Source organism: Periplaneta americana, chromosome 7 (assembly GCF_040183065.1).
Source record: "Periplaneta americana isolate PAMFEO1 chromosome 7, P.americana_PAMFEO1_priV1, whole genome shotgun sequence".
Taxonomy (NCBI): Eukaryota; Metazoa; Arthropoda; class Insecta; order Blattodea; family Blattidae; genus Periplaneta; species Periplaneta americana.
Window position 1 is genome coordinate 138027727 of NC_091123.1, and position 12084 is coordinate 138039810.

Below are 12084 nucleotides of genomic sequence, written 5' to 3' on the forward strand. Positions count from 1 at the left end.
TTTTCTGCTGCCTGAAATCGCACAACTTTCGAGGTTCGTACTTTTTACCTTCCTTAACATCTTTGGAATTATTGTTCACTCAAGCTGCTATTGGCTCAAACACCTGTTGCACGCTAGCCTTCCATTGGCTGCAGCCAGGTAAGCGTAAAGACTAGTGGAATGGTGGGGGGAGTCTAGTACCCGTTTGTGAACTGCGTTCAATTCAAGAAAGGATTACGGCAGTGTTATTAACTCTGCATAATTTGCTGCATTTCTCAGTACTTTTAGCGATAGCCTATCAGCTGCAATATAAAACAATCCCGCTCAATAAAATATAATAGATAAAGAGATGATATATGAGTTGACTGCAGATTTTTAGTGCAAACAATTTCTTATAACCGGTTTCAGTATCGATACATATGCCCTTTTAACACTGAATCACACGTAGTTCCAGCAACATGCAAGTACTGGTACAGTCGAGGTAGGTGAAAATTAATTACAATCTAGGGTCTAGGATTTCATATTGCATTCTATACTCGTGGCGCATTTTACAGTTTTCTTCATTGCCAAAAAAAGAAATCGGAAATATTGTTAATGTTACACACTTTACTGTAGTTGAGAATCCACAACCTTCAGTAGTGTGTGAATGCGTGTTTCCACCAAGTGGTCCAACAGATCTCGGTGTTGATTAATTGTTGTGCTGCTCTTAACTACAAGATCCGCGAACATCACAATGGAGCGTACCGTTACTTGAACGCTAGAGCGCAGGCTTACGATATCGGACACACTGGTTCAAAACCAGATGAATATAATGAGCGATTTCGAGATCTGTTATCCTAACACAGAGGAAGGATTAGGGCTGGTTTAGAATAAACCGGGAACGGAAACGACAACGACGACGAGAACGGAAATAATGTTAAAATAAAAAATTTATTTAAATGTGAGCATTCACAATAGTTAACTGTGAATGCTCACATTTGAATACATTTTTTAACATTATTGACGTTCTCGTTCTCGTTGTCGTTCCCGTTTCCGGTTTATTGTGAACCAGCCTTTATGCTTGTATGCGGGGTAAAGTCCAGAAATGGTGAAACCAAGTCACGGGTCCTCGACAAGACACTGAATTATTTATATAAATAACGTAAACTGTGGACATGAAACTCACATTCCTCTTAAGGCAATGTTGGGGTGAATATGAGACACGTGAAAATGCTAGACATAGGCCTAATAGTAATTGTAATTAATATAATTATATATGCTAATATAGATTCAGGAAGGGAGCTGCAGTTCTGAAAGTTCAACCTAAAAATTCGAAAAGATAAGGTGATAAATGTTTCTTGCGTACCATAGCCTATATAGATGGGTAATATTAGACAGACCAAATCCTTGGGAGTCCTGCGCCGTAAAGTCATGATCTAAGGCAGTAATTCTCAATTGGGGAGCCGCGACCCTCTCGTGCTTCCGAAGGACAGATAACACTGAACAACAAAATTTTACTTTTTGTCTTCCTTTGAAATAAAAATAGGTGAATATTATTAATATGGTAAAAGGTAAAGGTAGCCTATCCCCGTAACATGCCATGAAGGCTCTTGGGGGGGGGGCATGGAGGTAGAGCCCCATACTTTCCATGACCTCGGCACTAGAATGAGGTGGTGTGGTCGGCACACGCTCTGACCGCCTTTTACCCCCGGGAAAGACCAGGTACTCAATTTTATAGGAGGCTGAGTGAACCTCGGGCCCGTTCTGAAAGTTTGGTAACGATAAAAAATCCTGTCACCACCTGGGATCGAACGTGTGCCCTAAAACTGAATTTAAAATCCAAATTGTCCCATCACGTACAATTTTCCGGGGAAAATGAATTGGATTTTTTTTATGACAAAACTTATTTGTTTTCAATTTTTCATTGCTACTGATAAAATTACAACACACTAGGGATTCAAAATTCCTCATAATACTTGAAAAATGTATACTGTATACAAAAATGATGTTACATAGTTTAAAACAAAACAACAATAAAAATATTTCATGCGTATAATGAGAAAAATCTCGGAATTTGAACTTACATTTAAAATAATTTTCTGGATGACTTCTGTTTATAACTAGACCCGGTATTGTATTTTACAAGGAACCAACAATAGTCTGCAAGCATGCTGGATGATGATCTTCCTTTATATCGCCTTTCCATTTCAGATATTTCTTGATGAAAATCTTTCCCTTTGCTCGTCGCTTACCGCTCCAAAGTTAGGATCAAAGAAATCCAAATGAGAATGTAAAACGTATATTCTGAGAGACATATTACACTCCATTTTTCATACGCACTTAACACAACAAGTTCTATGTAATTCTCTGCCCTAGAATTTCCAAGGAAATTTTAGCAAACATATTTAAAAACGCGCCATGCCATTCTTTCTGTAAAGAAAAGTTTTTCCTCAAACAAGAATCAGCCATAGCTTTGTGAATTTGTGGATGAATGAAAATGCCCTCTTTTAATTTACCTTCACTCAAACTGGTAAACTTTTCCTTTAAATACTGAAAACCACACCCTTGTTTGTTCAATGCATAGACCTCACTTTGAACTGTTATGAAATTTACTTAATAGAAGGGACCAATATCTGTTTATTTATTAGAAATACAAAAGAACATGTCAACAACCATAAGAAACCGGAAATAAGTGATAAACTCATTAAATGCATTAGCTTTTGTTTTGGCGCTTATCGAAACGTGAAATCATAGTATTTCTTAAAACTTTACGTGATACAAAGAAAAGAGATGCATTTTCGGATTTGGCGCACATCAAATCATAAGGGACACATTGTTCTAAGTCGGAGCACAATTCTTGTTGTTCAGTGTAATGGGAGGTTGCGAACAAAATTCCGGTAATAATAATAATAATAATAATAATAATAATAATAATAATAATAATAATAATAATGTTCGTCCACAAGGATTTTTCGTCCATATAACATGGTCATAGCCAGGGGCGAGATTTTATGGTGATTAATTTTATCATTTGTGTTTTTTAATATTGGTGTCGGCGGAGATTGTAGGAGATTGATTTGGCGGAGATTAATGGAAATTTTGGAAAATACTATTATTTTGGAATTGGAGTATTAACTCAGTATGAATATTACTTTCCATCTATTGTAATGTCGCGATTTTCGCGATCTCCATAAATACCCGGCTCTGGTCGTAGCAAATAAGAACACTAACAATAATACTAATAATTAAGATTCCGAAATTGCTTAAAAAATGAAAAGACTCTACCAGGAGCGTATATTAACTCAGACCATGTACTGCTGATAGGCGAAGTAGATTAAATTATGTTTTATTTAACGACGCTCGCAACTGCCGAGGTTATATCAGCGTCGCCAGTGTGCCGGAATTTGGTCCCGCAGGAGTTCTTTTACATGCCACTAAATCTAGTGACATGAGCCTGTCGAATTTAAGCACATTTAAAGGCCATCGACTTGGGCCGGGATTGAACTCGCAACCTCGGGCACAGAACGCTAGCGCTATACTGCCTGTGCCACCCAGGACGACAGGCGAAGTAACAATAACAATAACAATAATAATAATAATAATAATAATAATAATAATAATAATAATGATTTATTTAACCTGGCACAGTTAAGGCCATACGGCCTTCTCTAACACTCAACCAGGAGTAAAGACTGCGTTACAAAAACACTACAAATTTACAAAGTACACTACAATTTTACACACAAAACTGAATAAGATAATAATAATAAAATGTAAACAACAAGTAAAAAGAAATCAGACATAATATATAACATACAGAAAGAAAGAAAAAAAGCATAATAAAATGTGAACAGAGGTCAAAATAAATGAGGCATACAAAGTATAAAAAATAAGGCAATTATTCATATTAATAGTAATAATAATAATAATAATAATAATAATAATAATAATAATAGTAATAATAATAATAGTAATAATACTAATAGTAGTAATAAAATAGTGCAGTACAAAGCATACAGTGAATACAATATTTTTCAAGTACACACAATAAGGAAAATTATGATTATATATAGCTCAACTTATTACATTATAGATATACCATTATCGGAAAATATGAAAACAAAAATATAAAATAAGTTGAATATCACTAGAACATTAAAAAGATGTGAATACGTGGAAACATGCAATACAACACTTGTCATAATAGTAAGTTAGTTTGGCAACTCGTCATAAGATAATTTTCTAACTTGGATTTGAAAGATTTCAATGTTCGGCAGCCCTTGACTTCAGGCGGCAGAGAGTTCCAGTGACGAGAGGTAGCAACAGTGAAAGATGAGAAATACAGAGATAATGTGTGAAGTGGAATTTCTAGCGTGTTATCGCGTTGTGATCGAGTATTAATATTATAATAGCGAGAGAGAGTATGAAAACGAGCGAATAAATAATAGGGGGATGAAGTGTGCATAATTCGATATAAGAGAGAAAGTGAGTGCAGATTTCTCCTCTCATGTAACCTAAGCCATGATAACTTCTCGAAAGAAGGTGAGATATGATATTCATCTCGAGAAAATAAAAGTAAGGTAGGTGACGAGGAAATTGAACATGGAAAAACTGAAGAACGAAGAGGAAAGAAGAAAATTTGAAGCAAATTTTCAAGAGAAAGTCGCTACATAGAATCCACACCTGAGAATAGTAATGAATACTGCACTCATTTAAAAAGTTGTATACAGACAACAGCAGAAGAAACAATAGGATACACAAAAGGTGTGAGAATCAAGAAACCTTGGATCACAGGGAAAATGTTGGAGAAGATGTAGGAATGTAGAAAATGGAAAAAAACATCAGCACAGAAGAAGGTAGAAGAAACTATAGGAAACTAAATAACGAACTAAGAAAAGAAACTGATAAAGCAAAGGAAGACTGGATGAAGGGGAAATGTGAAGAAATGGAGGATATAGGCCTAGAGAGAAAAGGAAACTATGATTTAATGTAGGCTTCCGCGAAGTAAAATCTTTAGACTTCACAAATAAGAATAGGAAATCCATGTGGCTGATAGAGGACGACATCGGAAATGAAATAACAGACAAACAAGGAATACTAAACAGATGGACGAAATATGTAGAAGAGTTAAATGAAACAAGGAATCTTCCAGATGACTTAGCTATAGAAGACGAAGAAACCGTATCAAAAGACGAAAAAGGATATTCTATTTTAAGAGGAGAAGTTGAACTACAGCTTAAGGAAATGAATTTGAAAGCAACAAGAGTGGATGGAGTCCCCATTAAGTTAGTGAAATGCTTGGGTGAAGACAAGAAGGAAATTCTGTCATTATGCAACGAAATATATGAGAAAGGCGACTGGCCTGAAGATTTTACGGAGACAGTGTTGCTTCCAATACCGAAGAAAAATAACGCCAAAAAATGTAACGAGTTCAGGACTATCAGCCTGATATCGCACTCGGCGAAGAGTCTCTTGCGAATATTGAATCGACGTTTATATTCTAAGATGGAAGAACAGTTGGAAGAAGAGCAGTTTGGCTTCAGGAAGGAAAAAGGTACGAGAGATGCAATTGGACTGCTACGTACAATCGACGAAAGATACTTAGAGAAGAATAAAGAAGTGTAGTATTTGTGGACCTATAAAAGGCTTTTGACAGAGTGGACTGGAATAACTGATGGGAATTCTAAAGAAAATTGGCGTGGATTGGAAAGAGAGAAGGCTGTTCAGTAAACTTTATATAAAACGAGTCAAAATCAGGATAGGAGAAGAAATGTCAGAAGGGAGTGAAATTGGAAAGCGAGTACGTCAAGGATGCTCTTTATCACCTATCCTGTTCAACATCTACTTGGAGGATTTAGTGAAGAACTGTTTTCAGAACATGGGGGGAGTGATAGTAGGAGAAATAAAAATAAAGTTAGTAAGATTTGCTGATGATATGGCGTTGTTAGCAGAAGAGAAGGTGATACTAAGGGATATGCTACTGGAGCGAAATGACAACTGTGAGCAGTATGGGATGAAGATAAATACAAATAAGACGAAGGCCATGGTCATAGGAAGAAAAATAAAGAAGATAAACTTGCGAATTCTAATTGAGGCAGTAGAGCAAGTGGACAGCTTCAAATAATGAGGGTGTACTATAAGCAGTAACATGAACTGCTGCCAGGAAGTCAAAAAGAGGATAGAAATAGTCAAGAAAGCTTTTAATAGAAAAAGGAACATCTTCTACGGACCTTTGAAAAAAAAAACTAAGGAAGAGAAGAGACTAGTGAAGTGCTTTGTATGGAATAAGGCACTGTATGTGGCAGAAACGTGGACATTATGACGAAGCGAATAGAAGCATCTGAAATGTAGATATGGAGAAGAATGGAACGTGTGAAGTGGACTATTGGAAAGAGTGAGTGAAGAAAGAATGATGCTGAAACTGATCAGGAGGAGGAATCTGTTGGATTACTGGCTAAGAAGAAACTGCCTACTGAAAGATGCTCTGGAAGGAATGGTGAACGGGAGAAGATTTCAGGGCAGAAGAAATCAGATGATAGACTACATTAAAATATATGGATCATATGAGGAGACAAAGAGGAAGGCAGAAAATAGGGAAGATTGGAGAAAGCTGGGTTTACAGTGAAAGACCTGCCCTTGGGTAGAACAGTGAATGAATGAATACAGATATATAACCAAATAAATAAAAAATACATAACTATATAAATAAACATATATTGAATAAGCAGACGCGGACAGCCGATGAGAGGTGGTCCTCCAGCTTGGGGGTTGGGCGAAGAGCTAACAACCCATCACCGTAAGAAACAGCTTGTTACGAAACCTTCAAATAAGTTGGGAGGCCGGAGGGAAAAAGACCTTTGGGGAGACCGAGACATAGATGGGAAGATAATATTAAAATGAATTTGAGGGAGGTGGGATATGATGATAGAGACTGGATTAATCTTGCTCAGAATAGGGACCAATGGCGGGCTTATGTGAGGGCGGCAATGAACCTTCGTGTTCCTTAAAAGCCAGCAAGTAAGTATATAAATAAACAGCTAAATAAATACATAACCAAATACTGTACATAGATAAAATACATAACCAAATTAAATAAGTAAATATATAACAAAATAAATAAATGGTAAGCACATAAATAAATAAATAAATAAATAAATAAATAAATAAATAAATAAATAAATAAATAAAACGCTAAATAAATACTTTACTAAATAAATAAATACATAACTACTTACATAAATAAATAACTACATAACTAAATAAATAATTAAATAAATATCTAAATAAATATATAACTAAGTGAATAAATATATAAATAAATACGTAACGAAATAAAAAATAATTAAATAGCTAAATACATACTTACTAAAAATAAATTAATACATAACTAAATAAATAAGTTCATAAAAAGTAAATATATACATAAATAAGTAAATAAATAGTTAAATAAATGCATAACTAAATAAATAAATACATAACTAAATAAATGAAAAACAAATAAGCAAACAAATACAAACAAGCAAACAAACCAAACAAACACAGAAATAAAAACAAACAAGCAAAAAAAGAAAGAAACGAAAACAAACAAAAATAAAAAACCAATAAATGTCATAAATGAGCACACAGACATAGAAACAAACAAACAAACAAACAAACAAACAAACAAACAAACAAATGTAAATATTTATTATTATTATTATTATTATTATTATTATTATTATTACTAACTTACATAGCATCGATTTTACTGGCCTAAGTGATATCTGATAGCAGTTGGCAACCTTTAAAAGACGGCCATATTACCTTTTATAGGAAATAACCTTATATGAACCCCACTACATTCTGCTATTTCGTCAACAGCTTCTCGCGGACTTGACCATCACTCAAGCCGTCCAAGACTCTGGACGAACTTGAAGATACTTGAAACTGGAGTGCAGTTGCTGACGGCCATGTCAGGCCAAAAATTTCCTTCAAAGACCCTCTTAACTTTGCAAGAACAGGGCAATGGCATAAAACGTGTTCTGCAGTTTCACTTTCTAACTTGCACCTGCAACAGTCAGGGTTATCAAGTAAACCCATTCTATGCAAGTGTCTCCTCAAGGTGCAATGACCTGTTAAAATTCCTGCAATTATTCGCAGATTTTTACGCGATGAATGTAGAGAAAATCGGCTGTCTTCGATAAGGGTTTCGCAGGAGAATTCAGTTAGTAGAGCAACTAGCCACGGACTGAAAGATTCTGGGTTCAATTTATTGTGGTGACGGGATTTTTCTCGTTGCCAGAACTTTCAGATCGATCCCGAGGTTCATTCAGACTCCTGTCAGGTTGAGTACCATCTTTCCTGGGGGGTAAAAGGCGGTCGGAGTGTACTGCTGGGGTTAAACAAGTCCTGTCCCGCGGTTAGTTTTCAGGTGAAGTTTCATCCAAGAAATGTTTGAGGCATATTTGAGTTCGTTCCGAGATAATTTGACGGGCACTTGTTGAATTCCGTCCCTATGAAAACACTGTCCTACCCACGACTGTCTATAACTTAATGTGTACGTTACTTTTGACAATGTATTCTCACAACACGAAATATACAGAATGAATCATAGGTAATGTCATTAATTTCAGGAGATTATTCATTGAGATACTTCAAACAAAAAAGTTTCATACAATTTTGCTCGTTTTTGCTTTCTTTTTTAGATAAAAATTGTTTTATACGAAAAATTTCATAGCGAGTTTTGGGAAAGCCATTAATTGAATGTCCAATATGCGCAATCAATTTAAGAGAGCTATGTATTATCATAATGGATTATTAAAAGAATTTGTTTTGTCCTTAAAATGTGCAGAAATTTTATCGGAACAAATGTCACATTGTAAAATTCCTTTGCATAACGAAAATTTACATTTCTTATGACATTACGTATTAATTAGTAATATTCAAACTTTCTCACTTACAAAAGGCTTTTAAGGAACCCACAGGTTCATTGCCGCCTCACATAAGCCCGCCTTCGGTCCCTATCCTGTGCAAGATTAATCCAGTCTCTATCATCATATCCCACCTCCCTCTAATCCATTTTAATATTATACTCCCATCTACGTCTCGGCATCCCCAAAAGTCTTTTTCCCTCCGGTCTCCCAAATAACACTCTATATGCATTTCTGGATTCGCCCATACGTACTACATGCCCTGCCCATCTCAAACGTCTGGATTTCATGTTCCTAATTATGTCAGGTGAAGAATAAAATACATTCAGTTCTGTTTTATGCAACTTTCTCCATTCTCCTGTGACTTCATCCCTCTTAGCCCCAACAAACAATTAAACAATTTTAAAACAATTTTGTATATGAAAAAGTACACAGTAACACATTTCATTGGAAAAATAACATGTCCCTTCTAATTTTAAAACCACAATGAAGTGATGCAATAAATATATAATTTTATACCAAAAAAAGGATGAGGACAAACATGCTTATTGGAAAAGTAATACTTTCCCAAACAGTAACACATTTTATTGGGAAAATAATGTACTGTATGACACAGAAGTCATTGACAAATGGGAAACTTTAGTAAATTATAAAACAGAAATAATTATTGTACAAAGTAACATAATGACGTGTTCTCTCCAAGATGTCCGTCATCTGAGTGACTTTTTTTAATTTGTACTGTTAGGTTGGCAGTACATATTTCCCTTTTGTGCCGCTAGAATTCTCCATCTTCGTCTCAAATCTGCTACTGACGGACAGCATTCAATAGGCGTGATTGCGAAGACGACGGCCAGCTCTAAAAAGATAGGTAAGCTATGTTGCTCGAGAAAGTTGTATCAGTAGAGAATCTGTTCGCAGAATATTGAAATCTGCACGTTTACACCCCTACAAATTACAGCATTTACACACAATGCAAGAAGAGGAGCCACTCAAGAGGCGGACATATTGCAACTGGATCACACAGCGTTTGCGTACTGATCGATCCTTCCTTCAGCATGTTCTGTTCAGTGGCGAATGTTTATTCTTTCTGGATGGCACGCTCAAAAAACAAAATGCACGATACTGGTCCAAAGAAAACCCAAGATGACTGTGTGAAGCTAACAATCCTGGTGCTCCAAAAGTTACGGTGTGTGAAATATTAGGTGATATAGTTTCTTTAATGGAAATATAAACCAACACACAAATGGAAAATTCCTGGACAACACTGTAATGGAGTTCTTGTATGATTTGCCACTGAACAAACAAATTTATTTATTTATTTATTTATTTATTATTTTGCTAATAATTATTTCATAGCATATAATATACAGTATACAGAAAAAAAAACTTTAGCTCGCCCCTGAAAGAGGAGAACTCATGCTCAGAAAAATGTGCTTTCAACAATATGGAGTCACGGCACATTATGCTGTAACTAAATGAAATGATCGGTGTGCACTGAATTGGACGAGGTGGATCTCAGTCATGGCCTCCACGGTCACCAGACCTCACACCCCTTGATTTCTTTCTATGGGAATTTGTGAAACAACACGTTTTTCAGGCAGAGCCTACATCTACACACGACATGAAACAAAGGATCACCCATGTTATCCTGCACATCCCACCTGCAACACTTTTAAGCGCGATAGAAGAATGTAAGGTTCGAGTGAGACACTGTCTTCAAGTAAATAGAGCACATTTTGAACATTTGCGGTAGTGAACATACTATATACAATTGGATTTCAATTAGAGTAATGTTTCCCATTAGTCAACTGACTTATCTGTCACACTGTATTTTCCAAATCATTTGAAAACCACACTGAAGTGATGCTATACTAATAAAATGCAAAAAATTACGACAAAGAAACACATTTTACTGGAAAAATAATATTTGCCATGTAATTTGAAAACCGCATTTAAGTGATGCAAAGTGAATAACATGTTATACTCGAAAAAATACGACAAGCTAAAAGGAACATAGTTTTATTGGAAAAATGTTTGCCCAACCAATAACACATTTTAATGGAAATTTAATGGCAAATAATTTGAAAAACGAAATTGAAGTGATATAATATTAATAAAATTTTATATTTGAAAAAACGTGACAATCTAAAAGTAACATAATTTTACTGGAAAAATAATATTTGCCTAAGCAATAAAACATTTAATTGGAAAATTAATATATTCTAATCAATTTGAAAACCACTGTGAAGTGATGCAATATTAATGAAGTTTTATGTTCGATAAAATATTATGACAAGCAAACAGTAAAACATTTTATTTCAAAAATCATATTTGTCAATTAATATGAAAACCGCAATGAAGTGATGTAATATTAATAAAGGTTTATGATCGAAAAAATATTCTGATAAACGAACAACACATTTTATTGGAAAAATTATGTCAACTTATCTTCACCTAGTGTAAGACTCGCATATAGAATACATAGTATTACATTTATTGGAGTAATATGGCAACTAATTTCAAAACTGCAATGAATAATAAAATTTTGCGCCCAGCGTGGGGCTCGAACCCACGACCCTGAGATTAAGAGTCTCATGCTCTACCGACTGAGCTAGCCGGGCTACTGCTTAATAACCACAAGAAACATGATATTCACGCGAACATTGACCTGTTCGTAATACGAAAAGAATTCGACATGGAAAGTAAACCTTTAACCGCAATATGACTAGTTTTTGCTCTATTGACTGCGTTAACGTCATTGGAACATTAAATCGCTCTCTCTTTTAGTAGGCATCTAAATACAATTACAATATAAACACTACTAAACATTTTGCGTAGCCTACTTCGTAGAGTTACGTACTTCCCTTATCTCTAAATAATTTGTTTACTATTTATTTACTTACTTAATTTATTTTTTTTTATTTATTTTATTTATTTCATTCATTCACTTATTTATTTACGGTATTCATTCATTTATTCATTTACGGTGTTCATTAATTAATTTATTTATTCATTCATTTATTTATTCAGTTATTTATTTATTTATTCATTTATTCACTTATTTATTTATTCATTCATTCACTTATTTATCCATTCATTCATTAACTTATTTATTTATTTATTCATCCATTCAATTATTTATTCATCCATTCACTTATTTATTCATTCACTCATTCATCCATTCACTTATTTATTTATTCATTCATTCATTCATTCA

At 34.6% G+C, this 12084-nt stretch overlaps 1 non-coding gene across 1 annotated transcript; it reads right to left on the bottom strand.

The window, feature by feature from the left end:
- Positions 1–11415: 11415 nt before the first annotated feature.
- TRNAK-CUU (transfer RNA lysine (anticodon CUU)) lies at positions 11416–11488 on the bottom strand. The gene has a single exon. It is a non-coding gene; the product is annotated as a tRNA-Lys (tRNA).
- Between the last annotated feature and the right edge of the window lie 596 nt (positions 11489–12084).